This window comes from Haemaphysalis longicornis, unplaced genomic scaffold, assembly GCF_048455015.1.
Source record: "Haemaphysalis longicornis isolate Haplotype H1 unplaced genomic scaffold, Haemaphysalis longicornis Haplotype H1 scaffold_7, whole genome shotgun sequence".
In the NCBI taxonomy this organism is placed as follows: Eukaryota; Metazoa; Arthropoda; class Arachnida; order Ixodida; family Ixodidae; genus Haemaphysalis; species Haemaphysalis longicornis.
Window position 1 is genome coordinate 170,239,401 of NW_027526422.1, and position 13,377 is coordinate 170,252,777.

A 13,377-nucleotide genomic window follows, 5' to 3' on the forward strand; every position below is an offset into this window, starting at 1 on the left:
ACCGCTTGGTGTGGCCGCTTTTCAGATGGAGGCAACACGTAAAGACGCCCGTGTTTTGAGATTTCGGTGCGCACAAAAATACCCAGGTGGTCAAAATTATTGCGAAGCTTTCCCCAACAGTGCTACTCATATCCCAAGTGTAGCTTTGGCGTGTTAAACATCCGTTTTTTCATGTGTTTTGAATATTACCTGGTGCTATAGCAGGTGCAACATAAAGGTGAAATTATACATAACGTTTCCAAGAGCTAAATATCAAGGCCATATTGAAGTGCGTTTATGTGTCTATCTCATAGCAGTAGTGAAAGGTTTTATACTCTGGTGCAGGTTAAGAACGGCACTGGCTCAAGTAGTGTAGTCTAGTGTTTGACAAAACTCCGCGAAGGCAGGTAAAAGCATTACTGCAATCATGAAACGTAGGTCACTGACCAAGTCAAGAAAGCCAATTAAAGGTTTGGTGCTTGTTCACGGTGAGCATGTGTCGAGGAAAACGAAGCTTTATATTGGGGCTTTCGCGGCGCAATGAGTTTGCATAGATATGGTGCAGATTGCAATCCATTATGTTGATAATGTTGGGCGTCGTCTAAACGATGAGGGACTCGAGCAGTAATCGGAATGATAGATTGCACTCAGTTGTCAGTAATTTCGCCTTGTTCCCGTCGACCACGTGTCCCGTCTTCTCACGGTGCTCTGCCAGTGCACTTGTTTTTGCATGGCCCTTGTTCACTTCGTTATAGTGCTGCGTTAATATTTTTTTGCAGATTGCCTGTTTCGCCAATGTACACTGATTTGCATTCAGCGCACGGAATCTAATAAACACCACCCGGAAGCTTGGAGCGTGAGAGGGGGTCTTTCACGATGACAATGTCAGAACGCAGCTTGCTAGTGGGCACATGCACGATGAAGGCACTGCGTGTCTTGAAAATGCGTGCGAGTTTCACTGATGTGGGGGACGTAGGTAACTGCTGCACAATTTGATGCAGTCCTCGTGGCTGCCTAAAGCATTATATTCAAAAAGAAGCGAAGAGGGCGACTAGCAGGAATCCGTATTGACATTAGCAGGCAGAAGCGTCCACAAGGCCTGTGTCAAAACGTGCTGCAATTCTCGTCCTACACATCAGTCAAGCTTTTGCACGCATTTTCAAGAAACACAGTGTGCACATCGTGCGTGTGCCCCTAGCAAGCTACGTTCTGACATTGTCAGCGTGAAACACCCCCTCTCACGCATCAATCTTCCAGGTGTTGTTTATTAGATTTCATGCGCTGAATGCAAATCAGTGTACATTGGCGAAACAAGCAATCTGCACAGAAGATTAATGTAGCACTCGGAACGAAGTGAACAAGGTCCATGCAAAAACGAAGCCCAAACCAGCCCTGACAACAGAGAAGGTCGCATCCCTGAAATGTATTGCATGTGATCTCTGGCATCAGAACTCATAGCTAACTCATAATTTAGCAAAAGCAAGCATCCCCTAATATGAAACTTCTGGCACAATAAATGGTCTCACATTGGGCCTGAATGCCATTCATGAATAATTGTTTGCTGCGGGCCCAGCATGTGTTAGCTTACAAGAAAAAAAGCTGCAGGGTATTAGTTTATTCCCTAAAGTGTTGTACTGGCGACCTGTTTAGCAATATTTGTTACCCTTTTACCACATTGTCTTCTGTTCACAAGGTCATTGAACGATTAAATATTCTCTCTATGCACAGCTCTTTTTTCATATTATGTGGCCAGGACTGCGTCTGCGGAGCCCACTGAAGCAAGGCTAAAGGTGGTGCCAAAGCACCTTTCGCAAAAGCATGGCGACATGCAACGCAAATAAATGAGTTAGCAGCACAAAATGAACTTCTCTATTAGTCAATCTCGTCATCGGACCTATAGCTTCACCAACAGACTGCATTGAGACCAACAGACTGCATTGAGACCAATAGACTGTATTCAGACCAACAGACTGCATCAGACCAACAGACTGCCATAAGACCGACAGACTGCCATCAGACCGACAGACTGCCATCAGGCCAACAGGCTGCCATCAAACTGTCATCAGACCAACAGACCGATCTGTCGGATTTCCGGATTGGCTGTCGGTCCAACAGCCTGAATGTCTGTTCGGATTCCTCTTGGGATACATGGAAATTTTCGGGGACACGAACGGGTACTTACCGCAGTGTGGTACTCTCCCTCTGTTTTTTGTTGCTGCCATATTTTGTGCACCCTGTATCTGCGCTTTCTTTTCTTCTCTTCTCGTTCGATCAATTTCAGTAACTGTAATTTCTTCTTCTGAAGAAGGAGACACGGAAATACAGCCATGGAGAGCCAAGATCATGAACGAGGTCGACTGCGGGCCCGCGTACAGCCGATGCTGGTTCAGAGTGCCGCGAAGTCCGACGTAGATATTCTCGGATTCGACCACCAGCTGTCGTGAGGGTGCCCCCCGCATCTACGATAAACGACTCGACGTGCACACAATGAAGTGGCGGCGACCTGTGCAGCTGGGAATAAGCGACTTACAAAAGCCGCATTCGGCTACTGTACACGGGCACCGAAACACCCATTGCCGGCATGCCTACCTAATGACCGTAACCATTCAGCAGAGGTAGTGACACAAGCTTCCCGCGTAGCTGGAGCAAACGATGGAATACAGACGATTTTCGCCCAGTGTAGCCAGACCACATTCAGATCGCCGCCTTCTTTCAACTGCGGCGGACCATCTATGTCGGAAACATAACCAGAGTAGATAGTGTTTTTGAACAATAATGGTGCGCTTTCTTGTACTGTTCTATAATTTTACAAAAAAATTGTATGGTGTAGAGAGCTTTTTGCTTGTGATGCGCTTCAATTCGCTGCGTTTACCTCATCTAACCACACTCACAGCTGCCCAGCGGCGAGGCACCGTCGGGCGCCGTGTTAAGATGGCTAGAATGGGGAGGGCTGAGTACGGCGGCGCCTTTCTTCGGCCGCGCGGGACTCCCGTGCACACCGATGACACCAAGGAAAATGTGGCGCTGCTTGTCGAGGTGCGGTAACCGCAGCCGGCCGCGCCGTGCTGCCCGCGCTCGCCCTGCCCTTGCCGTGGCCAGCTTCGTCGTGCGTTGTGGACCGTCCCACGTCGTTCTCCCATTCTTGGCGCGATGCAGTCGACAGCAAAGAAGACCGATCAAAACGGAGAAAACAAGCTAACTCGCGAATTCAGCGTAACACATTTGCATGCTAAAGCGGCGGCAGAAATTCGCTAGTCAACGGGTGATGTGCCGCAGATTGCCTGCCAAGGGCATTCTGCTGCCCTGACGGCAACTGTTGTACGGTTTTATTGTATTACGAGCATAGACGTTATACTTAGGGTGTGAACCATCAAGATAATTAGAAGAAACTTAATGCAGTGAAGCCTTGCGTGATGTAGGCTGAATTTCACAAATTCTTGTTTTTTTTCTTTTTCAACAGCATTCGCAGCACTTGAATGGCGAAGCTCTTGTAGGTGGGTATTTCAGGACCCATAGTTAAGTTTCATTATCATTGTTTATTTGCATAGTTGCGGAGCTAGTAATTCGTCGTCACATGCATTGAAGAAGTCGTCTTCTTCGCTGCGAGTAATAGATGCAAAGTCATCCTCAGCATTGCAGACTTCCACTATGCTCTTCTCATGCAGCGGTGGCGGGATCTACAAGTCGTCTCGAGAAGGAGGGGCACACTCCAATCCATCTGTCCAATTATCCATTATGGCTTATGCGGTGGTCCCGTCACCTCTACCAACAGGTCTTTTAAGTTTGACATTGCGATAAAGCTTTTATCTATTTTTACATGGGCGGTAGCGCTTGACGACAGCGCTGTTTTTTTTTATTATTATTAAAGCCACCGCGCGTACCGCAGGCGCTCAGTGGTCGCCGCGAGGCACGCGCTCTCGAGGGCTCGGCATTTTCTTTATCCTTTTCCTGCAACGGCTAACTTACGGCTTGTAAAACACCTCCGCTGTTAATACTTGTTATTTTTCCCCTGTAAATATACTTTGTTTCCTCTTCCCCTGTAAGTACTTTTTATTTTCATCACCTGTTAGTAGTTTGTTTTTCTAGTTTTTTTCTTCTTCTAACTTCTTTTTGTTTCTCCACTGTAAACATTTTTTTTTTGTTTCTTCACCTGCAAATAGTTATTCCCCTCTGAACAATTGTTGTTTTCTTTTCACCTGGAAATGCGTTTTTTAGTTTCTTCACCACCACCCAATATAGTGTTCGTCTTCTTTACCCGCAAATAAACCGTTTTTTTTATTGAAAATAAACCATTTCATGACGAGACCAGATGTGTTGCTTTAATGTCAACTATAATTTCTGATGTGAGCGGGAAAACTGCGTGCGGGCTGCCGGTTTGTTACGGCCAGGTAGCAGAAAGCGCTGCAGTGTCCGTCGAGACATCTTCAGTTAATGACAGTTGGCAGGCTCTACGGTAGTGCCGATCTGGATGTTGGCGGCTGTATTCCGAGGAAGGCGAAATGCTTGGCCACGTGTAGCAGCTGGTGTCAGTGCATAATATAAAACCCCAACCTTTTTTTTTTATAATAGAACCACTTCACGTAATGCCCAAACGCTTCTGAAACTGCAATGCGAACTGGGCCGGTAAAACTACATTTCACGGGTGTAATGAAATGGGCTGAGAAAAATTTTTAGTGATAAATATTCGTTCTTTTACTCTTCCAGAAAGCGCACGATACCGCAACGGGTTCGTTTTCACCTTGATGATAGAAATGCAGCCGATGCGATACTGGAGGTGCGGCCATTCCAGCCGCGCGCCTTACCGCACCTTGGTCAACAGCGCCGCCCGTGGCATGTGCGCGCTGTGGAGTCACGTTTCCGCCGCCGGTACTCACACCTCCCCATTCTAGCCACCTTAGCTGTGTCTTCGCCCCGTGTAGCGCAGCCGACGCAGCCCGACGAACACTCGGCGCTGCGCTGCGGCGGATTTTCCGCCGGGCGAACTTCGTCGTGAAAGTTCGCTCCATGTATTCAGGCCTTTACGAGTGCAGCGGTGAGGGCTAAACCGTGAAGTTAGGCGGAAGCGTACTGCCACCAAAGGGCAGTCGGTCGCAGCAAAGACCGTCGCTATGAGCGGACAAGCCAGCACATGCAGCGAGTGCGTCCGGCGCGGCATGAAGCAACGTAATCGGACGCTGATGACATATGTGCCACTTTATTTTCTGCTGCGCCACTGCGAAGCGTTATTGACAGTTGTCCAGTTTCCATATTACTTATGTATTTCCTTTAGGATGGATGGATGGATGGATGGATGGAAAGGACTTTATTGAATAAATCCTGCAGTAGATAAAGCCCGGTTGTTGGGCCTGGCTCAACGTGGCCGTGCGTTGCATCCTCTTGGGCAGACCTACTCGACAGGGACCCCTTTGCGGAGTTCGTGCCTTTCGAGTGACTTGAGAAACTGCTGGAAGATCCCACTCTTGATCCGACTTGTTGGTTGAGGGGATGACGATTTGGAGATCTGCGGGGTTGTCTGTGAAGCTGACGCCGTCTTGCACAGCTGCACAGTCCCTTAGGATGTGCCAGCGATTGGCCGTACCTTGTTTGCAGATGTCACTCTGGCGCTGGGATAATTGTCGGGGAACATAAGATGGAGGAGCGCTGGTGTGAGCACCGACGCGCTTTGGAGGCGTCGTAGGTGTACTGCTTCTACCCTCCTTAGAGATTTCTGGTGTGAGGGGCGTACTGTACTTTTTTTTCTTTTGAATGTGTGTTTGGCATTTTTCTGTTGTTCCGAAATAAACCTGAGGTTTATTTTTCCTGTGTGACGGCAATGACTCAAGATGGGGTGAGGCTCATGACCGCGTCACACTTGAAGGAGGCTAGTTAACTTAAGGCACTGAACCAGTAAAATATTATCAGGACCAGTGCCCTGGTGACCTTTTGAATCGCATTTTTTTCCGCACGGTGAATGCGCACATGGAAGCAATGTGCTTCAATAGAGTTATGGAGAGTAGGCCGCCAAGGTCACGGTCATATTCCCTTTATCTCCCCACGTGCTCAGTCGTACCACCTGTTTACAGTTTCCGGTCTTCACGAGAACTAAAGGGGACATTTTAGTGACCTCGCTTTGTGCCTCCGGGGCATACAAACTACGCCCCTTTTTTCACCCCTTTCCATGTGGAGAGGGGACAAGGGGAGGAGCAAAACGTTGCTATGGAGGCAACCTGGGGATCAGTCTACTCTGTGCTGCGCCTGGATTCGGTCGCCTTTCTCAAACGGTTGGGTATCTGTCTGTGCCGTTGCTTTCATCATGCAGGTAAATGTTGACGCTATTCTCTCTTCCGCCAGGCAGAAGATAGAGGACCTTGATGACAGCCCTCGAGACCTGGGGATACTGCGGCGCCTGCTGCTTGAGAACCTGCTGCGGGAATGGAGCTGGGCAGGGAGTTCCGACAGTGAGGACGAGTCCAGCGGGAGCGGCAGCACCAGCGAGGACGAGTCGAGCGGCAGCAGCAGCGAGGACGACTCTGAGGGCGAGGATGATGTGCCTTCGCTGCCTCCCAAGCAGACTTCAAGCCGGAAGCCGCCGGGTGATTTTGCAGAGGTTGCACACCATTCCAAGAGATGCCACCTGCAGTGCCCTTCGGACACAGATGCCGCGCCCGAGGAAGATGACGGTGACCAGCAGGGAGATCCATCGAGTAACGACAATGAAGATGATAGTTACCCCGTTGTCGGAGCTCCATTTCCTACTTCCGCTGACGAATACGGGCTGCCTAATGAGGAACCTGTGATAGACCCTGATCTTTCGTTCCTTGACTAGAATATTGTTCTTATAGGCGGTCCCTTTGGCTGTGTATTTCGGCCTTGTTGTAATGAGTACGACTGTCTTTTTAGGTGTGTAGCACATTTTTTGCGTTTAACACAAAGCGCTAAACGATGTTCTGCTGTTTTGTTTGAAAATTCACGTTGCTACTTCGCTCCCCACTCCCTCTGATATTCCTACCCGGCGTAGTTCTCCCTTTTCTTTTTTGTGACAAAACAATTCTGTGATTCCTCTAATGTATGTACAGAAAAGTGCGTGTCTGCTCAACGTAAGAAATTTAACTGCTAATAAGTGTAAATGTGAATACTTGGTTGCAAAAAAGATTATACAGCCACAAGGTCAATAAAACTAAATATCATTATCAACATAAATCATTTTTACGGAGCCACTGACCTGACACCCCAAAGGCGTAAATAAAACTCTGGAGAAACAAGCACAACACACAAAACAAAAAAGTCACACCTTTTCCACTGTGTATCAGCAGAGAAATGTGTTATTGGCAAAGTTAACACATTCATTGACCTCAGTATATGTAGTTGTGATTCACTGACAAAATAGATGTACAAGTGGAAACTAACCGCAAACTGCCCGATAGGGTGCCCCACACAACTAAGATAGCATAAAAAAAGCGGAGAAACAAACACTTGTGAAGAAGCACAAAAAGTGTACATAAAGGTGCTCATTTTGTGTATATCCCCGATAACGCACATAAAAAAATGTCGGGATAAAATGTGGTATACATAAGGGTGTGTGATTGCGTGAATACCACATTTCGGTGAGTTGTGAAGGCATGTGGGTGAGTGGGTAGGTGTATTTCGATGGCATCAAGAATTAGTAATTCGTTAATAAACCTGCGGAACCAGCAGCCAATGTAGACGTTAGGGCTGCCCTTACGCGCGATCGCTCACAATGGGAATTTTGACAGGAGCTTTCTGGCCGCACTCAGCAAATGGTAAATTTAATAGAAGGTTGTGCCAAGTGAATGCGGGGCAGCTGCTTTTTCTCTGACTCAGCCAATTATTGCGTTGTTCATGCTCACACATTAAAAACAAGGAGCCATATAATAAAAGAAGAAAGCTGAACTCAGAAATCAAGATCAAAGTCCTGCGCAGAAACTTGGTATTAGTGCTCGCGATTCAGACGTACCGTATTGGGGAGATAATGATTGAATTTTGGGCTGCGCCGCAAACGTAATACACGTGAAATATTCGCAAAGTGCGTGTTAAGGCGGGTAATCTCATCCTTATTTCCCGTAGCGGCTCCGCAGACAGCGCTAGTCAGGGTGGAAGTATGGGCGATTCGAAGGATGAAGGGAGAAAATATACAATAGTCGGGTTTATTTGGTCGAGGATGCTGACATGCTACTGGTCTCGAACTCAGTGCTATCAGCAGGCGTAGCCTGTGCCGCCCGGAGAGGACTGCTGGAATGCACGGGCGGGCTAGCGGAACGGCGGGCGTGCACTTTCATAAAAGCGGGCGCTCGGCGCTCCTGCAGTCCGACTGTGTGGATTGTTAAGGGGTATTCACACGACGGGGAAATCCGCCGTTTGGCTCCTTGGAGTGCGCAACACGTGACCCATACGTCACGGTTTCTCCGCGGTTCCCCGCTCCCATCGGAGGTCGGAGCTTCTGCTCGCGAGCTACAAACGAACCGATGCTTGGCGACGGAGGCAGCGGGATTTCGTCTGTTCGTCGGGCAGCTGTCCGCGACTCAAGTCCTAGAACGCTTGTAGGCACTCTATTTTAATGTTTCTTTTTACAATGGATGCGAAAATGCACCGCGCACACGACAGGCGCACTGAGCGAGCTGCGAATACCACCAGCACGGTCGCTGGGCGGCCGCGAAGTGGCGCAGGTAACTCGAGCGATAGCTTCTTATCGCTCCACAAGGCGCAAACAGAGCTGCACATACGAGAAAAGGGATAATGATGGCGTGCTGCTCCGCCTTGTCGTAGGGTGCCTGAATTCACGCGTACGGGGCGCTGGCATCGCAGCAACCAACCTTGACGGCACCTTAATCAGCCGCGCCGGCGTCCCGCATAGGGACAGCTCCGCCGCAGCCATCTGCTGGACCCATGGAGGAGAGATTTTCTGCTTCCATGGCTAGACCGGCGTTTCGAATGGTGAACAGTGTAATCAAACTGACTGTATGCCACCCTATAGACTGCTCCGTTTTTTTTTTTATTGGCTCCAGTGAAGAAAAGGGCGTCAAACTTACGACAGGCAGCACGTTTCCAATGTGTCCGAGGAACGCTACCGCGCATACATCACCGATAATTGGAAAGGGTCGCTGCATAAGACAAGCAACCATAAACAACGTGGCTTAAGCCGTCGCAGCTCATGTGTGCAACCAGTATTGTTTTACTTTGGCGCGGTCGTCTTGAAAATTAGCCAAGGCTAATGCGACCGATCGACGCAGGTAGCCCCTGCATATAAGTCTAGCGAATAGGAGCTGTTCTTATCTGCATATTTGCACATGGGAACCAGCGCGCGTTTTCCTAATTAAGAAAGAGCGTTCTTTTGTTCTATTAAAGCCAGCTGAAGCAAACTGCACGCTCAGCGGAATGATGTGCCCAATAAGAAAAATGTTTGCTTCGCTCGTACGTCACCCTAAAAGTTCTGACTACCTCGTCTTTGGCAATCACTATTCGCCGTACACCGCCGGCTTGAAATTTCTTGTTGCTGCTTACAGGTGTATGGGTTGAACCTTCGCTCTCAATGTAAAAATGCTGAAACAGCCTCTTTTAACAGTTCGCTTCCGCGCCTTTCGCGCTGCCTATTTTTTTGTGATGCTGCACCAAATTTCTCAGTCTTCCACCTTATGATATACACTGGATAGAAACCTGTACGGAAAGCACCGGTACGCCAACCACTTGCAGAGGGGGAGAAACGTAGAGGCATGCGAATGCTCGAAACTTCGAAAACTTCGCGAATAGTATTTGTCGTTCTATTCGCAGGGCAGATATGTCGATGGAAATATTTGAAGTCCGGTGAATAAAAATAGCTCTGAAGCACGTACATGCCGATTGATGGTTCACTGGACGGAATGCCCTTTTGCGAGATGCCTAAACTGCACAAACACCCTACACGTGCGAGCATGGCATGCAACTAGTTTTTTCTAAACAGGGGGTGTAGTCAAGGGTTGTGTTTCGGTGTCAGAATACATCACAAAATTCTCTTCCCCCGTGCTGTTTACCCAAAGCGTCGGTATAATAAAATATAAGAAACAATAAGAAGAGTACTGGTTTGTAGTTTTTGCGCAGTGGGGCTGTGCGTACTCTTCATTAAGCGCACTCCAAAACTACGAAAGAAATCGCGCTCATCATACGCGAAACAGCTGATGAGTACTCAAGCAGGACCCTCCTTTTTCCTTTCCTCACATTATTGGCAGTGGTGACTAATCCCTGTAGCTAATAAACAACAGTGCGTGCAGCTAATCAATAAACACGGCGACTTGCAGCGAAAAATGGAAAACCGCGACGACTCGAAAAAACAAAACAAAAGTTCCCGCAGTAGGGACACAAAAGTTGTAACAGTTACCAACCAAATAGTAGTCACCAACCAAACGCAGGCTCATTCTATCAGCTGGGGATGGATTACGTGATTCCAGACCCGAAAAGTATTAGCTAATAAGACGCAATGCAGGAAACAGACGGAACTTCGCTAACCGGAGACTGTCTCCAGCGATCGTAGACTCTTTGCGGAAGGCCGGCGGGAAAAATCGTAGGCGCACAATAATTGATCACGAAAGAAGAACTTTGAAAGTTCTAGTCACCACAAAGATTTTCGCCGGCGCATGCCTCGGCGGTAGAAGAAAAGAACTTGAAAGTTCCGCTCAATGTATACTTGAGCATGCCTCGAGACAGAAATGTTCCTTCGACGTTAAATCTTTGTTTTCAATTCAGAGATACAATATTCTGGAACCTATATTTAAGAAAAAACAGTCTGCAAAGCTATGCTTCGAGGCGTGCAATTGGGCCAGTTTACGCAAACTCTGAAAAAAAGGGTTGATTCGACCATTAACCTGCATACACTGCTGCAAAACCATATTCCCACAAAAAAAAAACGCAGCCAGAAAAACGTGTTGCAACACAATACCTGCACTACGGACCACTCATTGTTTTATTATATCTACATACAAAAAGAATGCCCAACCAAGTCGTATTTTCCTGGAAAACAAATGGAACACACCCGTCTTTTTTTTAACGGCGCAGGAACAGTCTGATTATCCAGGGGGGGGGGGGGGGGCGCACGCGCAGAAAAGCAAGCGTTCCGGTATGGTAAACCGCCTCTGCCGAGCTCATTACTTGCAGATATCGGCTAGGTTGTCACAAGCTACCCTCTAGCTCGTGTCTAGGCAGCGCCTTTCTCTTATCCTGCGCGATACCGCACCATGGTTCTAACTTTAAAACTATGGAACCGCAAACACACTCCTGATAAGATGACAAGGCGCGGGCGCGCAGGTTAGATTGAACAGAAAAGCCGGTAATGCTGCCTTTTTGTTTTGCAGTTGCGGCTGCAGACAACGCATGCAATTCAGAATTGCCTTCTACTGCTCCCTGTGAAAGTTGACTGGCATTGAACACCGCGGAACTGCGTCAGATTTTTCGGGGCACTGAAACCACACTTGGCACCAGCAAGATGGAGCAGGAAAAAATGGTTAGGGCGCAGAATCTCTACGCCACCAATGTCCGGGGTAGTAGGTACAGGGGGATTAAAAGGAATACGAACTACATAGCCCACAGCCTCCGACACATGCCGCACCGTCTGGGTGCACTGTCAGTACACTGCGCGCATGCGTAGTTCTTTCTGAGCGGGTGACAGTGTGGCCTTGTGTTAGGGGAAATGCTCGATAAAGAAGCGGCCCCGGTTATGTATTTTGAGGCGTCTTTTTATTCTCTCTCGCCACTGAGTGTCATGCTATCTAGTACATTGGGGAGCCAAGCGGCCAGCCGGCTGATTGCAGCTAGCGCGATGCCCTTCAACGATCATCCTGCTCAGTGGCGACACTGCATGAAAAGGCGCCTCAAAATAAACAACTGGCGCCGCTTCTTGATCAAGCATTTCCCATAAATGTAGGCCGCACTCTCAAAGGCACTCAAAGAAATTTGCAAGCGCGCAGTTTACTGACTTAGCAACTAGACGGAGCGGCATGCGTCGGAGGCGGTGTGCTCCGTTGTACGCATTTCTTTTAATCCCCTCTGTACGCAGTGTATGTCAAGAAGCGCATATAGTTGAGCTTGCCTTCTTTGTGAGCAGGTGCGCGTCATGATTTTGGAGGGATTGAGGAGAGTCACCGGAGGAAACGTCCAATGAAGTCTCAAAACGCCCTCGACTTGGGGCCCTAACCAAGCCTTAAACATTCTGCACGAAACAAAGTAAAAATACATTCATAAGAAACCTGAATAGACCTTTAAGCAGCTAATAAGGCAATCATAAAACAACAATGCCGACACATATTTACCTTAGAAGCAAGAGTGTGCGCGATGAAGGCGTGTTCACGTACAGGGAGAATTAAAAGAAATACAAACAGCGCACAGCCTCCGGCGCATGCCGCACCATCTGGCTGCTCTATAAGTAAACTGCGCGCATGCGTAGTTCATTCAGAGCGTTTGAGAGTGGGGCCTACTGCTAGGGGAAATGCTTGATAAAGAAGCGACGCAGGTCATTTATGTTGATTGGTCTTTTTATGGTGTGTCGCCACTGAGCATCCTGTTAACTCCTACATTCGGGAGCCAAACGCGCAGCTGGCTGATTGCAGCTAGTATGATGCCCTTCAACGAACATCCTGTTCAGTGGCCACGCAGCGTGAAAAGACGCCTCAAAATATACGGCCGGCATTGCTTCTTTATGAAGCATTTCCCCTGAGAGTAGGCCACAGTCTCAAACGGTGTGAAAGAAATACTCATGCGCGCAGTTTACTCACTTTACAGCCAGACGGTGCGGCATGCGTCGGAGGCTGTGCGCTCCGTTGTTCGCATTTCTTTTAATCCCCCCTGTACAGTCTTTGGCGAAATGTTGTGGGCCACGGCTCCCGTGGCAGGAGCAGGAGCGCTGCCAAGCCCGGGCGCTGCGCTCACAGCTGTCGGTGATTGCGCTGCTAATGAATGAGGCGGACGCTCGCTCTTTCTTTCTGTAACAGGCGCGGCCATCAAGTGCGCCGCGCGGACAGTTCTCAGCGCAGGCACTTCGCGGCAGGTGGCGACCTGGAAGATTCAGGACGAATTTGGATCCACGCGGTTTCGGCCACAGACGCGCAGCTTCCAAGCTTTTGCTTATTGTTTATGGCAGCGCGCAAACGCCTTTGGCGAACCATGCGCAGTTCATTTTGGGCGTTTTTTTTTCTGCAGGCATAGAATACTTATCTAAAGATACACCATTTCGTTTCTGTGCTTGAACATCTGAGGACAAGGATTGAAACAAATAAAACGGAGCGTCTCCAGTTGTTTTACGGAGGCGCGTATATAAGGTGTTGAAGAAATTGGCTGGGCTACCAAGCTTCCAAATTGGTCACCTGTGCGGGAAACGTTTGCAAAATAAATTTCCTTTGAGAAACTAGACGGGTAACAGTATCCTCTGGGCACTCTGAT